This window comes from Electrona antarctica (assembly GCF_951216825.1).
Source record: "Electrona antarctica genome assembly, contig: scaffold_32, whole genome shotgun sequence".
Classification (NCBI taxonomy): domain Eukaryota; kingdom Metazoa; phylum Chordata; class Actinopteri; order Myctophiformes; family Myctophidae; genus Electrona; species Electrona antarctica.
In genome coordinates this window covers 1714892-1729695 of record NW_027638678.1, presented here as the reverse complement: position 1 = coordinate 1729695, position 14804 = coordinate 1714892, and positions in this window count along the sequence as shown.

Below are 14804 nucleotides of genomic sequence, written 5' to 3'. Positions count from 1 at the left end.
CATCATCAGTCTGGCTTCCCTGTTCTACCAGAGGTGAATGAACAAAGAAGCTTAGCTAAGCAAAAATGCCACTGCTGTGATCAGTGTGGAAAACGCTTCCCTACAATGTCTAGACTTAAAACACACCAGAGAATTCATACTGGAGAGAAACCCTATGGGTGTGATCAGTGTGGACAACACTTCTCCCAAATGGGAAACCTTAAAACACACCAGAGAATTCATACTGGTGAGAAACCCTATGGATGTGATCAATGTGGACAACGCTTCTCTCAAATTAACTCCCTTAAAACACACCAGAGAATTCATACTGGTGAGAAACCCTATGGATGTGATCAGTGTGGACAACACTTCTCCCACATGGGAAGTCTTAAAGAACACCAGAGAATTCACACTGGAGAGAAACCCTATGGATGTGATGATTGTGGACAACACTTCTCTAACTTGAGAAACCTTAAAACACACCAGAGAATTCACACTGGAGAGAAACCATATGGATGTGATGATTGTGGACAACACTTCTCCCACATGGGAAGTCTTAAAAAACACCAGAGAATTCACACTGGAGAGAACCCCTATAGATGTGATCAGTGTGGACAACACTTATCTAACTTGAGCAACCTTAAAAAACACCAGAGAATTCACACTGGAGAGAAACCACATGGATGTGATGATTGTGGACAACACTTCTCTCAAATGTCCCACCTTAAATGCCACAAGAGAATTCACACTGGAGAGAAACCATATGGATGTGATCAGTGTGGACAACATTTCTCTCGAATGGACACCCTTAAAACACACCAGAGAATTCACACTGGAGAGAAACCCTATATGGATGTGATCAGTGTTGACAACACTTCTATCAAATGGCACACCTTAAACAACACCAGAGAAGCCATACATAATGGCTACAGCCATTGGTCAAATATATGAAAGGGGTATTTCACAGTTTGGGGCCATTTAACAGAAGTCCATATACAAGCTTCCCATTGTATTTTCAAACACCATTTTAACCATGTTAGATTAATTGAACATATCCTGACGTAGACCCGAAGGGGTCGAAACGTTGTATCCTCTTCTCCATGAAATACAAATGTGGAGCTCAAGGCCGGTGTGCGAACTACATCTCCTTTATTCAGATAAATTGAAAACACCCGTATTCTGGTGACTGATTGTCAATGTTTGCGGGTGAGTGATTTTTTTCCTTTTTTTTTTTTTTTGATTTTCTACTTTTTCTACTTGAGGCATTTCTGTACTTAAATCCTTGTTTTATTTTTTTATTTTATATTTGACATTGCACTTTGACATCACAAGATGTATTCTCTCTCTCTTTCCTACTCAGATCATGCATCTCAAATTCCAATTCTCTGGTTACCATTTCAGATTTGTCTCCATTCCCACTGAGAGAGAAATTAGCACACGTTTTTGTATATAGGCCTAATGTATTTTATAGTGATATATGTGGTAAGCACATGTGAGCATTTTTTTAAATTAAAACCTGTGAACGAAATATTGTGTCATAAGTTCTTATACTGTAGAGCCCATGGGCCTGCTTCTCTTCATAGTACTGGTCAATTTTATTATTAACACATTTAATAATAAAAATAGAGTAATAATGATGTTGGTGAAATGGGTATGGAGACATGGGAAGACCTCTGTTACTGAACAAACAATATAACAATGATTACTAGAGGTATTTTAACAAAACATATCCCTTACAAGTTACAGCACCTTTAACATTTCACAAAGGATAATAATAAGTTCTGTGTCATAGACCTATTTCTGTAGTTCTGTTGAAACTCAGAGTCAAAGAGGTGTAAACTGGTCTCAGTTCATCCATAATGTGATCATTAACAGGTGATCTGTCCAATGCCAGACAACCAGTGACCATTAACACGTTTAATCTCTGCATTTTAATGCATTGTCTATAGTGAATGAAGCATCAGCCATCATTTAGCCTGTTTACATTTTAACCTGGGGAAAGAATGTGGGGTTTGTTCATTATTTAGCATTTGAAAAAAAACATTGAATAAAGGTGCAGTCATCACAACCCTATTGAAACTAATTCCACACACCTGAGTGCTCCTCATTCCCTCAGAGCAACACAACCTGAACAATGATTTAAAGACTTAAAGTTGTCCAGGTTTAGACAATACAGTTGTTGCTGTTATTGTGTCTCTGTTGTTAATAATGTGATGATGGATATAGTATATGATTATTATAAGGATAATGACTTATCCTGATCATGAATTAATAATGCCTTATTACACTATGGACACATGTTTCTGCACACAGGCCTACATATTACACAATGGGATTTCACTGTGTGCTAAGTGCTAAGCCCTTACAACACCTTTAACATTTCACAAAGGATAAAAGATAATAATTTTCATGTGATAGACCTATTTCTGTATAGTACCATTAACACTGTTACTAAGTTGGTACTAATTAATCTCTGCACTTTAATGCATTGTCTACAGTGAATGAATATAATCAGCCATCATCATTTAGCTTGTTTACATTTTAACCTGGGGAAAGAATGTGGTTTTTTTTTTCATTATTTAGCATTTGAAAAAACATTGAATACAAGTTCAGTCACAACCCTATTGAAACTAATTCCACACACCTGAGTGCTCCCTCAGAGCAAAACAACCTGAACAATGACTTAAAAGTTGTCCAGGTTTCCCAGGTTTACACAAATACCATGACCATGCCACCAGGGGTGGGAGTATATCAGCTCCATTTGGTGTAAGCAATGGCGTGAGGCAAGGGGGAATTTTATCTCCTATCTTATTTAATTTATATATGGATGGTTTGTCTGCTCAACTGAGAACCTGTAACACAGGATGCATGGTCGGAGAAACACTAGTAAACCATCTGATGTATGCAGATGACCTGGTGGTCCTCAGTCCCAGTAGTGCTGGTCTACAACAGCTCCTTGATGTTTGCTCTAAATATGGTGTGCAACATGATATCAAATATAATGCTAGCAAAAGCGCTGTTCTAATATGTAGAACTAATGTGATCAGTGTGGACAACACTTCTCTCAAATGTCCCACCTTAAACGCCACTAGAAAATTCACACCGGAGAGAAACCATATGGATGTGATCAGTGTGGACAACATTTCTCTCGAATGGACACCCTTAAAACACACCAGAGAATTCACACTGGAGAGAAACCCTATGGATGTGATCAGTGTTGACAACACTTCTATCAAATGGCACACCTTAAACAACACCAGAGAATTCATACTGGTGAGAAACCCTATGGATGTGATCAACGTGGACAACACTTTTCTTGACAAGTCCACCCTGAAAAAACACCAGAGAATTCACACTGGAGAAACCCTATGGATGTGATCAGTGTGGACAACACTTCTCTACAATGGGAAATTCAACACACACACACACACACACACACACACACACACACACACACACACACACGATTAATCTGTGTGAACACTTGGTCAATCAACATCAGTTAGTGATTTTTAATATTGTTAGTATGGAATATTGTTTAGTATTGTTAGTGAAGTAGGTATGGAGACATGGGAAGACTTCTGTTACTGAACAAACAATATAGCCTATCAATGATTACTAGAGCTATTTTAACAAAACATATCCCTTACAACGCCATTGACATTTCACAAAGGATAATAAGTTCCATGTGATGATGGACCTATTTCTGTAGTTCTGCTGAAACGCATCAGAGTCAAAGAGGTGTAAAATGGTCTCAGTGCATCCATAATGTGATCATTAACAGGTGATCTGTCCAATGCCAGAGAACCAGTGACCATTAAAGGGTAAGACCACTTTTTTAGACGTTTGGGTTGTTTTCTTACCTTATTATGGGCAAACTAGTCCATTCCATGAGTTATTTCGCTCCGTTGTGTTGTTTATTCGAAATTTGAGAAATAAAAAAAGTCGCTCATTGACTTCCATTGTAACGGGGAAACAGCTCTCAAAGTCACCCTTTTAGCACATGAACCAACGCAACAAAAGCTGATTCTGACAGTTTATGACACCAGGAAAACTCATACGGTTTTATTTTCGTCTTTTAAGATAGATTTATAAAGTTACTATTTTAGTCGGAGATAGACTGAAGCAGTGCTACGGCGTTCCCAACTCTCGCGGGTCGTCTTGCGAGGTTTCGTTTGTAAACAGAAGTATCCACGCTGTTTGAGATGCATCCAGCTGCAGCCTCGCATATGAGCAATCCCAGACACAGACACTTTACACACTTCTTCTAAAGTGTCTTCTAAAGTGTCTCCCTCAAACACGTCCATTGTGTATGTTTTTAGTGACAAGCGGACAAGATCAAATCCATGTGTTTACATCCCCGTCGTTTCCAATAAGGAAGTGGTGTACAGTTTTGGTCCAATCAGATCGTTTTTCACAGCAGTGATTCGGTCGGCGTAGGCATACCTACCGGATCTTCTTTCTACACAAATTAGTCAAAACAAGACAAAGTTGACATTTTTTATTAAAAATAAAACCGTATGAGTTTTCCTGATGTCATAAACTGTCAGAATCAGCTTTTGTTGCGTTGGTTCATGTGCTAAAAGGGTGACTTTGAGAGCTGTTTCCCCGTTACAATGGAAGTCAATGAGCGACTTTTTTTATTTCTCAAATTTCGAATAAACAACACAACGGAGCGAAATAACTCATGGAATGGACTAGTTTGCCCATAATAAGGTAAGAAAACAACCCAAACGTCTAAAAAAGTGGTCTTACCCTTTAACATGTTTAATCTCTGCATTTTAATGCGTTGTCTATAGTGAATGAAGCATCAGGCATCATCAGTTAGCGTGTTTTAACCTGGGAAAGAATGTGGGTTTTGTTCACTATTTAGCATTTCATTTATTGTTTTAATAAAGTGCAGCCACAAGCCTATTGAAACTAATTCCACGAGTGCTCCTCATTCCCTCAGAGCAACACAACCTGCACAATGACTTGACTTGTTTCCCATGAATACAGGATATTATAAGAATGACTTATCCTGATTTATCCTGACTTATCCTGATCATGAATTAATACCTTACACTATGGACACATGTTTCTGCACACAGGCCTACACATTACACAATGGGATTTCACTGTAAATATAGATAAGAAATAAAATGAGAACAATAGAGCACAGTAGACTGAAGTGTACAGAACCCAGACCACTGTCTTCTATACTAAAGTGGAAACAAATTGAACTTCCGGTGGGACGTCATCGAAAATGTTCCCCCCCCATTTTAGTGGATGAGAACGAAGATCCTAAAACGTGAATAACTCTTGATCTAAATCATTCCGTCCAATTCTAAGAAAAGATTATGTGTTAGACGGCCCATCGCGGTCCCGTCGCTAGTCGCGTTAGAATTAATCATACCTCCCGTTGTTGTCGATCGGCTCCGGAGTGTTTTGGCTACATCTATAGCTACTTCAGCTACATCTGGGATAACATCCGGTCCGTCGCTAAATGTGCTCTGCTGCTATAAATCTGGATTAAATAACCCTGGGCGTCCGGGGTGTTAATAGTCCTTATTATTTTCAAAATGAGACAAACTATGATCTTTGAGACCTTATAAAAGTCTAAACTTTGATCGCGCTAAGAAAGTGAAAGCAATCCGCGGGGCGGCGATTCATCCCGTAATGAGAATCTGGCTCCAATATGGACGGCTATCGCATCCGGGGCAGGCGGAAGTGACGCGTTTTGTAAGCTCATAGTGCTGATTTATTTGGCACTGGCGCCATGTTATGGATTAAAGTAGTAGCGCACAAAGTGTTACAAAATATACATGCTCTAAAAATGCACACGTTTGGTCATATGGGTGGGCCCAAAATGCACACTTTTTGAGATTCTCAAGTGGGCCCTGATCCAGATTTTAGTTTTAGTACTTCATGGTATATATGCATAGTTTATACATATAGTTTCAATATAGATATATTCCACTGTTATGTTCTTAGCTTCTGTAAATAAAGTGCCTCATCTTTGGTTTAAATGAATGTGTCATGGAGTTGTTTTAACTTTCATTATCCCTGAATTTTACACAATTTTACATCTAATCACTTGGTTACCTACTCTCCATAAACAACTACACTTTAGAAACAAGCTCAAATAATCAACTATACTTTATTTTTGTCATACATTTTTATTGACATGTTATAAATGATTATAAAATTGGTACAGTATACTTTTACAATTTATCCAGGGAGCTGTTTACAATTGTCTTCTAAGAACACATTACAAATAACACAAGTGCTTACTGTAGTTAATTAAACAGAGATGACTGGAGTCAATTGGGTTATATTATTTTTAACACTAATTTGAAGCTGTCAAAATCTGACAGACTTCTGGCGGTCATTTAGTCTGTTTACATTTTAACCTGGGGAAAGAATGTGGGGTTTGTTCATTATTTAGCATTTGAAAAAACATTGAATACAAGTTCAGTCACAACCCTATTGAAACTAATTCCACACACCTGAGTGCTCCCTCAGAGCAAAACAACCTGAACAATGACTTAAAAGGTTGTCCAGGTTTCCCAGGTTTACACAAATACAGTTGTTGCTGTTATTGTGTCTCTGTTGTTAATAACAATGTAATGATGGATATAGTATATGATTATTATAAGGATAATGACTTTGAGTATGTCATGTCCTTGTCCAAGTTGCCCTGCCCCTCCTCATCTCCAGCAGCATGCTCTTTCTCTTCCTCCATCGCAGCTTGTTCCTCCTCCATCCCCTCCTCCGGCTCAGTCTCCATGACCATGTCCATGATGATGTTCTCATTAAGAACTCCAAGTTCTCCACCTCCATCGTGGTTGCGTGGTCCGCTGCTGGTGCTAGCAGTCACTGTGGCTGCGTTCGGCTGGCCTCCCCAGCTTCTACCAACTGCACCCGGCCTGAGCTACAAGCCCCAACCGGTGGTGGTGGTGCCTCTTCTTCTTGTCCCTTGCTATTTTTTTGTCTTTTTGTCTTTTTTTAGGTTTCGCTTCTCACTACCGCATTTCTGTTTCTTTATCTATTTGTCTTTCTCTTCTTTTAGTTTTCGCTTCTCACTATCGCTTTTCTGTTTCTTGCTCGCCATTGTTTGTTTGTGTCTGTCGCCATTTACACCTTTAACCTGTGACCTGTCTCTTCCGTCTTCCGGACTGGTACCAGGCGGGGCCGGGCCGCCGGGGGCATGCCCCCTCCCATAAAAAAGTGAAGTGATCATACATGGTCAGATTATAAAATATTAAGTTGCGACGTAAAATCAACCTCAGTTAACAATATATTGTTAAGGGGCCCGGCCGCATCTATTTCTTTTTTTCTCCCGACCTGGGTGTGCCCTCAGGCGTCATGGGCCCCCACGCAATCGCGTTGTCTGCGTCACGGTAGCGCTCAGGACGGAGATTGATAAAAAGGACGGAGATTATTGATATCAAAACCGATCGCATCGCTCCACAGGCTGGGAGCGTCTGTTGTGCAACATTCAATGTTAAACTGTTCCCTTGTGGTCAGTGTAGGAGTAATTTTACTAATTCAAGCCACCGAAAACGTCATGAACTTATGAACGATGGATCCAAGTGTAGCATGATGATCAAGAATAATATGATGGCAATGAAACTAATTTGTTGATTAATTCTATATTAGACATTGTGGCACAGGTGAATGTTGTGATGTATGATTAGTGACACAGAAATACAGAACTGTTCAAATGACGTGTAGGCATATTCTCGCTTTTATGTAGAATAGATGTTTCAAATGGCCAGTTCTCTCGTTACCATTTCAGATATTTTTTGTGACCATACATCTGTATGTATAGATCAATTTTGTTTAACTTGTTAATGGATTTTCTTATTGGACATTTTTCAAGACATTTTAAATTAGACACATTGTCTGTGACAGGGAAGAAATTGGCACATGATCATCAATCAAGTATGGATGAAATAAAACGTGTTACAAAATACATATTGTGTAGGCCTATGTTCTTATATATTATGGCTACACTACAGCCATTGGTCAAATATATGAAAGGGGTATTTCACAGTTTGGGGCCATTTAACAGAAGTCCACAAGCTTCCCATTGTATTTTCAAACACCATTTTAACCATGTTAGATTAATTGAACATATCCTGACGAAGACCCGAAGGGGTCGAAACGTTGTATCCTCTTCTCCATGAAATAAAAATGTGGAGCTCAAGGCCGGTGTGCGAACTACATCTCCTTTATTCAGATTAATTGAAAACACCCGTATTCTGGTGACTGATTGTCATAATGTTTGCGGGTGAGTGACTTTTTTACTTTTAATTCATTTTTTTGATTTTCTACTTTTTCTACTTGATGAGGCATTTCTGTACTTAAATCCTTTTTTTATTTATTTTATATTTGACATTGCACTTTGACATCACAAGATGTATTCTCTCTCTCTTTCCTACTCAGATCATGCATCTCAAATTCCAATTATCTGGTTACCATTTCAGATTTGTCTCCATTCCCACTGAGAGAGAGAAATTAGCACACGTTTTTGTATATAGGCCTAATGTATTTTATAGTGATATACGTGGTAAGCACATGTGAGCATTTTTTAAATTAAAACCTGTGAACGAATATTGTGTCATAAGTTCTTATACTGTAGAGCCCATGGGCCTTCTTCTCTTCATAGTACTGGTCAATTTTATTATTAACACATTTCACATCATGAAAGAGTAATAATGATGTTGGTGAAATGGGTATGGAGACATGGGAAGATCTCTGTTACTGAACAAACAATATAACAATGATTACTAGAGGTATTTTAACAAAACATATCCCTTACAAGTTACAGCACCTTTAACATTTCACAAAGGATAATAATAATAATAAGTTCTGTGTCATAGACCTATTTCTGTAGTTCTGTTGAAACTCAGAGTCAAAGAGGTGTAAACTGGTCTCAGTTCATCCATAATGTGATCATTAACAGGTGATCTGTCCAATGCCAGACAACCAGTGACCATTAACACGTTTAATCTCTGCATTTGAATGCATTGTTTATAGTGAATGAAGCATCAGCCATCATCATTTAGCCTGTTTACATTTTAACCTGGGGAAATAATGTGGGGTTTGTTCATTATTTAGCATTTGAAAAAAACATTGAATAAAGGTGCAGTCATCACAACCCTATTGAAACTAATTCCACACACCTGAGTGCTCCTCATTCCCTCAGAGCAACACAACCTGAACAATGATTTAAAGACTTAAAGTTGTCCAGGTTTAGACAATACAGTTGTTGCTGTTATTGTGTCTCTGTTGTTAATAATGTGATGATGGATATAGTATATGATTATTATAAGGATAATGACTTATCCTGATCATGAATTAATAATGCCTTATTACACTATGGACACATGTTTCTGCACACAGGCCTACACGTTACACAATGGGATTTCACTGTGTGCTAAGTGCTAAGCCCTTACAACACCTTTAAGATTTCACAAAGGATAAAAGATAATAATTTTCATGTGATAGACCTATTTCTGTATAGTACCATTAACACTGTTACTAAGCTGGTACTAATTAATCTCTGCACTTGAATGCATTTTCTACAGTGAATGAATATAATCAGCCATCATCATTTAGCCTGTTTACATTTTAACCTGGGGAAAGAATGTGGGGTTTGTTCATTATTTAGCATTTGAAAAAACATTGAATACAAGTTCAGTCACAACCCTATTGAAACTAATTCCACACACCTGAGTGCTCCCTCAGAGCAAAACAACCTGAACAATGACTTAAAGACTTAAAGGTTTCCCAGGTTTACACAAATACAGTTGTTGCTGTTATTGTGTCTCTGTTGTTAATAACAATGTAATGAAGGATATAGTATATGATTATTATAAGGATAATGGCTTTGAGTATTTGGCAATATACTCATTTGTTGTCAGGCCTTGACCAGTCCTGTACAGAAACCCCACCACTGTCTTCTAAAGTTTAAAAATGAATGTACAGGGTGTGCACTGTGCGGTAGTATTCTTGTAAAAGGCTTGTGTACTATTTATAAAGACTGTTTGCAATAATTTAAGGGGTGGGTGGCAGTTTGTGTTTTGAAAACAATAGTTTTGGGAAACTGTTTTTCTTGTTGTTTCTTCACCAGAGCTGGTTCTATGTTACTGAAATAATGTAAATACATCATCTTAATGGCTCTGCTGCAGTAACAATTAATTAATATCTGCTTATTCAATATTATTAGACTGTACATAAATTATCCATGTTGCATTGAGCACGACCTGGGGGAGGAGTCAGAGAGGGTTGGAGGACATGTAGCAGTTTGTTAGGGTGTGATTGGTTGCTGATGATTCTATTGTTCCACTCTTTGGCCAATCAACACCAAGCAGATAGTAGTTCCACCTCAGGCATATAAGAAGAGTTTGTAGTTGTCAGTTCTCCACAACTCCTCCAGGATATCAATACCTTCTGATCTCATCTGACTGTGGACTCCAGGCTTGAAGTGAAGATGGACTCTCTCAACGCCACCTCAAACGATTCTGTTCAACAGGGAGGACCCAATGATCATCAACACCTCTGTAAGTTACTTACTGTGTAAGGATTTTTTTTTATCTAGTCATGTTTGTTTTTGATTTAATATTAGCATTGGCGACCTGTTTTTGTGTATTTTCTAAAATATAAAACAATGGTAGAATCGAATTATAAATGGATGCTAAATTGATGGGTACATTAACTTCACACTAGTTTTTGCTATTTTTAAGGAATGCCTCTAAACAACATTCCCTTTGTCTTTGTTTCCAATTCAGTGTTGCATCATCAGTCTGGCTTCCCTGTTCTACCAGAGGTGAATGAACAAAGAAGCTTAGCTAAGCAAAAATGCCACTGCTGTGATCAGTGTGGTAAACGCTTCCCTACAATGTCTAGACTTAAAATACACCAGAGGATTCACACTGGAGAGAAACCCTATGGATGTGATCAGTGTGGACAACACTTCTCTGACAAGTCCAACCTTAAAAGCCACCAGAAAATTCACACCGGAGAAAAACCATATGGCTGTGATCAGTGTGGACAACACTTCTCTGACAAGTCCACCCTGAAAAACCACCAGAGAGTTCACACTGGAGAGAAACCCTATGGATGTGATCAGTGTGGTAAACGCTTCTCTACAATGGGAAACCTTAAAACACACCAGAGAATTCATACTGGTGAGAAACCCTATGGATGTGATCAATGTGGACAACGCTTCTCTCAAATTAACTCCCTTAAAACACACCAGAGAATTCATACTGGTGAGAAACCCTATGGATGTGATCAGTGTGGACAACACTTCTCTACAATGAAAGACCTTAAAATACACCAGAGAATTCATACTGGAGAGAAAGCTTATGGATGTGATCAGTGTGGACAACATTTCTCTCGAATGGACACCCTTAAAACACACCAGAGAATTCACACTGGAGAGAAACCATATGGATGTGATGATTGTGGACAACACTTCTCTACAATGTCCGTCCTTAAACGCCACAAGAAAATTCACACCGGAGAAAAACCATATGGCTGTGATCAGTGTGGACAACACTTCTCTGACAAGTCCACCCTGAAAATCCACCAGAGAGTTCACACTGGAGAGAAACCCTATGGATGTGATCAGTGTGGTAAACGCTTCTCTACAATGGGAAACCTTAAAACACACCAGAGAATTCATACTGGTGAGAAACCCTATGGATGTGATCAATGTGGACAACGCTTCTCTCAAATTAACTCCCTTAAAACACACCAGAGAATTCATACTGGTGAGAAACCCTATGGATGTGATCAATGTGGACAACACTTTTCTGACAAGTCCACCCTGAAAAAACACCAGAGAATTCACACTGGAGAGAAACCCTATGGATGTGATCAGTGTGGACAACACTTCTCTACAATGGGAAAACACACACACACACACACACACACACACACACACACACACACACACACACACACACACACACACACACACACACACACACACACACACACACACACACGATTAATCTGTGTGAACACTTGGTCAATCAACATCAAGCCGTTAGTGGTTCCAACTCAAGCTCTCTAGCATAAGAGTTTGTAGTTGTCAGTTCTCCACAACTCCTCCAGGATATCAATAATTTCTGATCAGTATGTAAAAGCTTCATTTAGATGATTTTTGTCTCGTTCATGTTGGGGATGTTTGTTTGTCATACAATGGATTTTTAATATTGTTAGCATGGAATATAGTTTAGTATTGTTAGTGAAGTAGGTATGGAGACATGGGAAGACTTCTGTTACTGAACAAACAATATAGCCTATCAATGATTACTAGAGCTATTTTAACAAAACATATCCCTTACAACACCATTGACATTTCACAAAGGATAATAATAAGTTCCATGTGATGATAGACCTATTTCTGTAGTTCTGCTGAAACTCATCAGAGTCAAAGAGGTGTAAAATGGTCTCAGTGCATCCATAATGTGATCATTAACAGGTGATCTGTCCAATGCCAGAGAACCAGTGACCATTAACATGTTTAATCTCTGCATTTGAATGCGTTGTCTATAGCGAATGAAGCATCATGCATCATCATTTAGCGTGTTTTAACCTGGGAAAGAATGTGGGGTTTGTTCATTATTTAGCATTTGAAAAAAACATTGAATAAAGGTGCAGTCATCACAACCCTATTGAAACTAATTCCACACACCTGAGTGCTCCTCATTCCCTCAGAGCAACACAACCTGAACAATGATTTAAAGACTTAAAGTTGTCCAGGTTTAGACAATACAGTTGTTGCTGTTATTGTGTCTCTGTTGTTAATAATGTGATGGTGGATATAGTATATGATTATTATAAGGATAATGACTTATCCTGATCATTAATTAATAATGCCTTATTACACTATGGACACATGTTTCTGCACACAGGCCTACACATTACACCAGGGGTGTCAAACTAATTTTGGGGCTAGGGCCACATTGCCGTGACCAGTTGCAGCTCATGTGCGTTGACTTACAGTTGTCACTCGGCTTTGTTTTCTAGACTGTTTATTGACATGAATTGACTTTATTTGTATTACAGTTGTAGGCTACAAGACATTTGGTATGATAGTTGGAAAAAAGACCCAATAAACCATTCGATAATAGACATATGGAGATAGTTCAAAATGCAATTATTATTTTATCATTGTGTGTAAGTAGACTATATTCCTCACTACACTTGGTAACTGAAATTAAACTCTACTGAGCTGTAACAACTATGATTAGCCTCTCCATGTCCTGCTGCATCAGAGTGTGAGGAGAGTATCCACCACAACTCAACTAGTAGTTGAATAGACTAGAGCCCATCAGTGACAACATTCCACACCTGGGCAGAGACAACACTTCTCTCAAATGAACTCCCTTAAAACACACCAGAAAATTCATACTGGTGAGAAACCCTATGGATGTGATCAATGTGGACAACGCTTCTCTCAAATTAACTCCCTTAAAACACACCAGAGAATTCATACTGGTTAGAAACCCTATGGATGTGATCAGTGTGGACAACACTTCTCTACAATGCAAGACCTTAAAATACACCAGAGAATTCATACTGGAGAGAAACCCTATGGGTGTGATCAGTGTGGACAACACTTCTCCCACATGGGAAATCTTAAAACACACCAGATAATTCATACTGGTGAGAAACCCTATGGATGTATTGAGTGTGGAAAACACGCCAACGCCACAAGAATATTCACACCGGAGAGAAACCATATGGATATGATCAGTGTGGACAACATTTCTCTCGAATGGACACCCTTAAAACACACCAGAGAATTCACACTGGAGAGAAACCCTATGGATGTGATCAGTGTTGACAACACTTCTATCAAATGGCACACCTTAAACAACCTATACACCTATAACCTGTGACCTGTCTCTTCCGTCTTCCGGAACGGTACCAGGCGGGGCCGGGGTGCCCCCTCCCATAAAAAAGTGAAGTGATCATACATGGTCAGATTACAAAATATTAAGTTGCGACGTAAAATCAACCTCGGTTAACAATATATTGTTTTTTTGCCGCCTCTTTTCCTTTTTTTCTCCCGACCTGGGTGTGCCCTCAGGCGTCGTGTGCCCTCAGGCGTCATGGGCCCCCACGCAATCGCGTTGTCTGCGTCACGGTAGCGCTCAGGACGGAGATTGATAAAAAGGACGGAGATTATTGATATCAAAACCGATCGCATCGCTCCACAGGCTGGGAGCGTCTGTTGCGCAACATTCAATGTTAAACTGTTCCCTTGTGGTCAGTGTAGGAGTAATTTTACTAATTCAAGCCACCGAAAACGTCATGAACTTATGAACGATGGATCCAAGTGTAGCATGATGATCAAGAATAATATGATGGCAATGAAACTAATTTGTCGATTAATTCTATATTAGACATTGTGGCACAGGTGAATGTTGTGATGTGATATGACACAGAAATACAGTACTGTTCAAATGACATGTAGGCATATTCTCACTTTTATGTAGAATAGATGTTTCAAATGGCCAGTTCTCTCGTTACCATTTCAGATATTTTTTGTGACCATACATCTGTATAGATCGATTTTGTTTAACTTGTTAATGGATTTTCTTATTGGACATTTTTCAAGACATTTTAAATTAGACACATTGTCTGTGACAGGGAAGAAATTGGCACATGATCATCAATCAAGTATGGATGAAATAAAACATGTTACAAAATACATATTGTGTAGGCCTACGTTCTTATATATTATGGCTACAGGCATTGGTCAAATATATGAAAGGGGTATTTCACAGTTTGGGGCCATTTAACAGAAGTCCATATAC